Genomic DNA, 6,514 nt, shown 5'->3' with positions numbered 1-6,514 from the left:
TTAGCAACAAAAAGAAGAAGAGGTATTTCAGTAAGAGAGAGGAGTCAGTGTGTGACCACAGGATATAGCAATAAGTTGGTCATTATTGACTTTGACAACTTCACTTGTTTGGTGGGGGTAAAAACCAAATTATAGTAAACTGAACAGTGAATTTGATGGGTGGATATTGAAAAATATCTGTATATAACTCTTTAAGAAGCTTGGCTATTATATAGGACGAAAGAATGTTGCAATAAATAGAGGGAGCCATCAGATCAAGGGGAACCATGATATATAAGACAGAGATTTAAGTATATTTCAATGCTGTTGGGAAAAACTAGAAAAGAGGGAAAGGTTAAAGATAGGGGGTGAATGAAAAGAGAGGGAGAGACAGCAAACAACGAGCATGAGTGTGCTTGGAATGTGGGAACTTGATGAAATAGTGACAACCTTTGAGATATCAGAAAACAATAGAATCAATATCCTATGTAGAAGTATTATCCATAGACAAAAGGTAGGTCACATATTCCATTGAGACAGGACAAGAGGAAGAGAGACTGAGTGCTAAGAAGGTTTTTACAGAGAAGTTATTGGTTAAGTTACAGAGAAGTTAAGGGTATGTTTATAGGTAGCATGGCAGAAAATTTGAGGGATTATCTTAGAATAGTTTTAAATTTCTCCACCTATTGGGAAGTGAGATTATCTAAAGATATGATGGGGCAAGGGGCTAGTAGTGGTAGGGCAGTGGAGAATGTTTGAAGTAGCTACTATAAAGAAAGGAAGATAGGAAGATTACGACATGGCATTGGAAGTAAGTTGATATTAGACCCCAAGATTTTGCATTACAGAAATTTGTAATTTTCTCCAACATTTAAGAGATCCACATAATAGGGAGAAGTAGGTGGACATTTGAATTGATACATGGTTTGGAATTTTTTTTTTTTTTTTTTTTTTTTGTCGCCCTCAGTAGAGTGCGAGGTGTCACAGCTCACAGCAACCTCCAGCTCTTGAGGTAGGGTGATTGTCTTGCCTCAGCCTCCCGAGTACCTGGGACCATAGGTGCCTGCCACAACACCTGGCTACTTTTGTTGCAGTTGCCACTGCTGTTTTAGCTGTCTGGGGCCAGGTTTGAACCCCTCGCCCTCAGTATATGGGGCCGGCACCCTACCTACTGAGCCATAGGTGCTGCCCTGGTTTGGAATTTTTTTAAGAGAAATTTTATTTAAGAATCAAGGGAAGGTTTAGAGCTTCCAACCTTGTGTGGAAAGAACTTCCAAAAAGAGTTAGAAGTGGTTCCCTCACATGAAGAAGAGGTGAGAGACCCATGGTTTGGATGGTATCATGCGAATGTTCTTCAAGGGCAATGAAAATTAAAGGTGAGGAAATTAGTAAAAGAATAATTGAAATTATAGAAAAGGATGTCTAGGCTGAATAGAGAAGTTAAGACAGGAATGATACATTCTATTTTTCCCTCATTGTGTTTCCAAGGAAGTTATATTTCAAACAAGCAGGTAGGCAATAGAATTATGTAATTTTTTTTCCTTTCTTTTCTTTTCTTTTTCTTTTTTTTTTTTTTTTTTTTTTGAGACAGAATCTCATTATGTTGCCTTTGGTAGGGTACCGTGGCATCATAGCTCACAGCAACCTCAAACTTTTGGGCTTAAGCAATTCTCTTGCCTCAGCCTCCCAAGTAACTGAGACTACAGGCCCCCACCACAACGCCTTGCTATTTTTTGTTGTTTTTGTAGTTGTCATTGTCATTTAGCAGCCCTAGGCCACTAGGTAGAACCCACTAGCCCTGGTGTGTGTGGCTGGCACCCTAAACACTGTGCTATGGGTGCCGAGCCTGAATTACATAATTTCTAAGTTCATGAAATATGTCAAGAATCAGTAATCTTCATTGCATGAGATGTACCTTCTCCAATAGGTACATCATAAAGTCTTATCAAAAGGGCAAAGGTGAACATCATGTCTTGGAAGGGAAAAATGTTAAATTAGAAATGCCATATCCTTCCAGTGTGTATAGAATTTCATAATTCTATATGAAATCAGCACATTGTACCCCATAAATTCAGTAATGTATACATGATCTATGTTTATGATTTAATAAAAAAATAAATGCCATATCCTTGAAACTAAGATTTTTTTTAATTTAACATTACTGTATTTCCTTATAAGAGGAAGGTTTCAATAAATTTTACAGGTGTCAATCAACCCTTGTTCAAATTGGGCACACAAAATCTAGCATCATGGGAGTTTTTATTTGGAAGTGAATTTTTAACTATCAATATAAATGTCAAGATACTACACAAAACATCCACAGGAACTTTTTTCATTTTTTTGAATTATACACAAACATTTCCTACATAATCCAACATACAACAGAGAAATGGTACGTCTTTTTCTTTCAATTTGCATACAATAGAAAAACAAGAATATATATATATATATATATTTTAAAAAGTTTAACTGATAGACCCTAGCAAGTTGACAGTTTAAATCTATAGGTGAGAAATTACCTAATAAAAATAATCAGAATTTGTTCAGCATAAGTCATTTCCATAACCAAGTGTTATTTTAATTAATAAAACTTGTTGCCAATTAGGCTTCTGGTAGATACTTATATCAGTACTCAATTTGTACCACTGCTCCCCACCTTGTTTTTTTACAATTAGTAACAGAAAACTGTTGAAAAGTAAGGGCAAGCATTTGCAACAAACAAACAACAAAAAAAAAATCCCCAGCTTATTATAAGCATGAACATGTATGATGGAATTTCTTCCCAGCAGTAGACTTTTAAACCATCAAGAAATCATCAGAACTGAATCTGCCAAGGTATTTTGCCTATGTCCAAGAAGAGATGCACTAATATCCAACAGAGCTGAAAATCAAACTTAGTGTTTAGTTTGGAGATGGGTTGGGAAATTCAACCACCATCTGAAGAATGACTGCCTTAAAAAAAAAATGACCACCAAAAATAGGTTCACTAAATTTATTTTAAAAATCATAAAACGTTTCTTACAAACGAGCATAACATTCTGCACACTGCTCTGAACAGATACCAGGGACATGTAGACTATTGTTACTTTTCCTCCCTGTCCCACTACCCCCAATGTTACAGTGACCACAAAGCAAGGTGTTCACAATTATTACATGAGGGGAACTTTTTTAAACCACCAACAATGAACAAAAAATAAAATTCACTCACTTTGCTGCTGTTTCAAAATTTCAAGGTTAGTTTTTGCACGCCCTCCCACCCCCCGACCCTGTTTGTAAGGAACTAAAACATTACATCTGGTGAACAGAAAAGATTTCACTACACCTCAAATGCAGAACACCTATGAAGCAGAGGAATGTTGGCTTTTTAAACAGAAGCAGATTTAAAAAAAAAAAAAAAAAGATGCAGGACTCCTTCAGTTCTTCTTCTTAGAAAAACTTTCCAGAATACTGCTTCACACTATAAAAAAGAAAAAAATATCTTGCATTTGAATCCTTCAACATCTGCATACTGCTTCACACTGTTCTGCAGTAAATACTGTGCATTCTGTATCTGGTCCTGTGTTCCTATAATGGTAATAATCCTATCTTCAGATCCTTCTAAAGGCTCATCGATTTTGATGGAAGCTCCCTACTCGTGAACGGATTTGTTTAATCCACTGACCACCTTTGCCAATAATAGATCCAGCCAAATCTTTGGGAATAGTTACTTGTGTAATAATAATAGGTCCACAAAGATCACCATATGAGCCACGACCCCCTGCATAGGAATAATCATATCCGGAGCCACCCTGTGGTTCATAAGCCATCTGCCATTCTGATGGCTCCATGTATCTATTGCAGAATCCCAAGTTTCATCAGCACTGAAACCAACCATTCCATTGTAAGGGTCTCCAGGTCTTCCTCTTCTGTCATAGGCCATTAGATCTCCTCCTCTAGGTGGTGGTGGTGGAGGAAGAGGGAGATTTCGAGCTCTGCTATTCCCCCCCACCCGCTGCCACCTCGTCCAGGTGGAGGGAGAGGTGGTCCTCTACGAGGGCTCATGTCATCATAATCTCTTCCGGATGGAGGCATGGGACATCCACCCCCACCAGGAGGCATTCTGTCAAAACCACCTCTTCCTCACATTGGGAATCCCACAGGCCGTCCACGGTGGTCATCAAACATCATTGTAAAACCACCATAGTCATAGGTTTCATCATAAAAATTGGGATCATAAGGCTGTGCACGTCCTTTGATGGGAGACTCAGATATAAGATCAAGGATGATCTTTATGCACTCTACAACCCTATCAGGTTTTCCTCCAATAAGAACGACTCTGTCAGTGGAATGAGGACAGCATTCCTGGAACAGCTTGATTGTTGTTTGAGTGTTCTCTCGAAGTTCTTTGATTTTAGCACCTTTCACCCCAATAATTCCTCCTGCCAGACTCTGATGAATCAACAGTCTCAACTCACAGTCAAAGTCATTTCCTTTATAGTGCTGGTAATTTTAGCATTCCACAACATCAGATTCGAACAGGAGCTGGCTGGTTGCAGTGGGTGATGGCAACTGTAGGCCCTCTTCCAAGGTAGGGATGATTTTCTTCAGAATTTCTCCAATTGTTTCAATATCAGCACTGATACTCAATATGTGCTCAGGGCCACTGCTGTCTGGGACTGAAACATTGACATTGTAGTCAGTACGGAGAGCCTTAATATTCTTGCCTCCTTTTCTAATCACTGCCCCAGCTTTCTTGCTCTGAAGCAGAATGCGTAATTCAACCATCTCGTCAGTGTTTCTAGACCTTTTAAATGCTTGTTCTTCTTCCATATCTTCTGCAGGACGCTTACCAAATTCACCATTGGTTTCAGTGTTGGGAAAGGTTTCCTCTGGCTGTTCCGTTTCCATTTTCTTATATAAATGGACACACCAATCGGTTATTATATATCGTCGTAGAGCAGAACTGAAATGTTCTGGGTAGGACCAACAACTGACGCCCTAATGCTGAAGTAGCCTATAGGCTGCAAACAAATGGGACACAGGCAAGACGTCAAGGTCGGTGCAGTAGAGAAAACAGAGGATAATGGCGTCTGCAGTGCTGTCTCCTGGAGCGCCCTCCCCCATTCTCATTAGTTCACTCACTAGCTCGAAACTAAGATTAATGGGAGAGACTTGGTAAAGAACAATGGTCAATATGCATTGATCTTGTATGATAGACCAAGCAGTAGAGCAAAAGCATGAGTTTTGGAAGTTGGGCAGTGAACTCAATTTTGGCTAACAGGACACGAACTGATTCACATGATGTCCTCTTCCCTGGAATTTTGTTCCATTCAGCTCCCTGGGCTACTAAACTGGCTCTAAGTAAGAGATTAATCAAAGGGTGATCAAATTGAAAACTACATATCTGAAGGAGCCATTTCAACAAGTACTGGAAATTCTACAAAGAAACATAGGAATATGGTATCCTCTAGAAGTTTTGGGAAAACTTAAACGGCCTTTCCAGTCTTGCAAGGGAAAGTTTTAACCCAAAAAGTAAAAGTGTCAATGAACACTAATATATATTTGAATGCTCTAAATCTACCTGTCAATACTCACCAGGATAGGTCCCTTTCATTCAACTGGAAAGGCAAGTTTTTCCCTTGAGAATTACTGGTTTGGTAGATAGTACAAAGTGAGGTGACCTGTGTAATAGTGCAGTCTAGTAAAAGACAAACAAAATGTTGCTCCAGGAGATAGCTAAGTAGCTAAGTGGTTAGCATTATGGGTGGCTTTCACTAAGTTTTTGGCTTTTTTAGCCAATAGTGGAGTTTAACTAATTGGGCATATGTATTTTCTGTATTTTAGCCAATAGTGGAGTTTAACTAATTGGGCATATGTATTTTCTGTATTTTAGCCAATAGTGGAGTTTAACTAATTGGGCATATGTATTTTCTGGTCACCACTGCTTCTAGCCCCTTGGTTATTGTGGCATAACCTGTGTGCTGTTCTCCATCCTTAACAAACTGTTGCCATCAGCAAACCACTGATGGGCTTGAGGGATGGGAGTCAAGGATAGACCTTCCAATGGAGGATAGCGGATTATAATCTCTTCATAATCGTAAATTAGCCTATTTGGTTCCCCTATTTTTTCTTAAGGAACAAGAATGGCAGGGTTAAGTCAAAATTAGTTCTCAATTTTTAAATCATGGGTTTCTATAAACATAGCCTAGAAATAGGTAACTACCTGAAATCCATTTTTTTGCCCCTTCTTGGAGAACCTTGGGGATCTTGTGGGAGATTCTAATAGTAAGGAAAGCTCGCATTGTGAATTTAGTGGCCTCTGGCAAGAGTAAAGGCATAGTGCTATTGACCTCCAGCAGACAGGCCATTAAGAATTACTAGAAATGAATGTTTAATGGTTATGTCCTCTCAGAAACAAAGCAAAAGAGGAGTAAATAATTATTTGGGAGAACCCTGGAGACTCCAGTGACCATATAGGATTAGAGGCTTCAGGTTTTTTGAGTAGGTGAGGAGGAAAGAACAGGCAGTCCAAGTATTAAGAAGACAATTTGCTGAA

At 38.9% G+C, this 6,514-nt stretch overlaps 1 pseudogene across 1 annotated transcript; it reads right to left on the bottom strand.

The window, feature by feature from the left end:
• Nucleotides 1-2,146: 2,146 nt before the first annotated feature.
• Nucleotides 2,147-5,074, bottom strand: LOC128577394 (heterogeneous nuclear ribonucleoprotein K-like; annotated as a pseudogene). The gene has a single exon (XR_008377568.1). The product of XR_008377568.1 is annotated as a heterogeneous nuclear ribonucleoprotein K-like (transcript).
• Nucleotides 5,075-6,514: the final 1,440 nt, after the last annotated feature.

This window comes from Nycticebus coucang, chromosome X (assembly GCF_027406575.1).
Source record: "Nycticebus coucang isolate mNycCou1 chromosome X, mNycCou1.pri, whole genome shotgun sequence".
Taxonomy (NCBI): Eukaryota; Metazoa; Chordata; class Mammalia; order Primates; family Lorisidae; genus Nycticebus; species Nycticebus coucang.
This window is presented reverse-complemented; position numbering and strand designations above follow the sequence as displayed.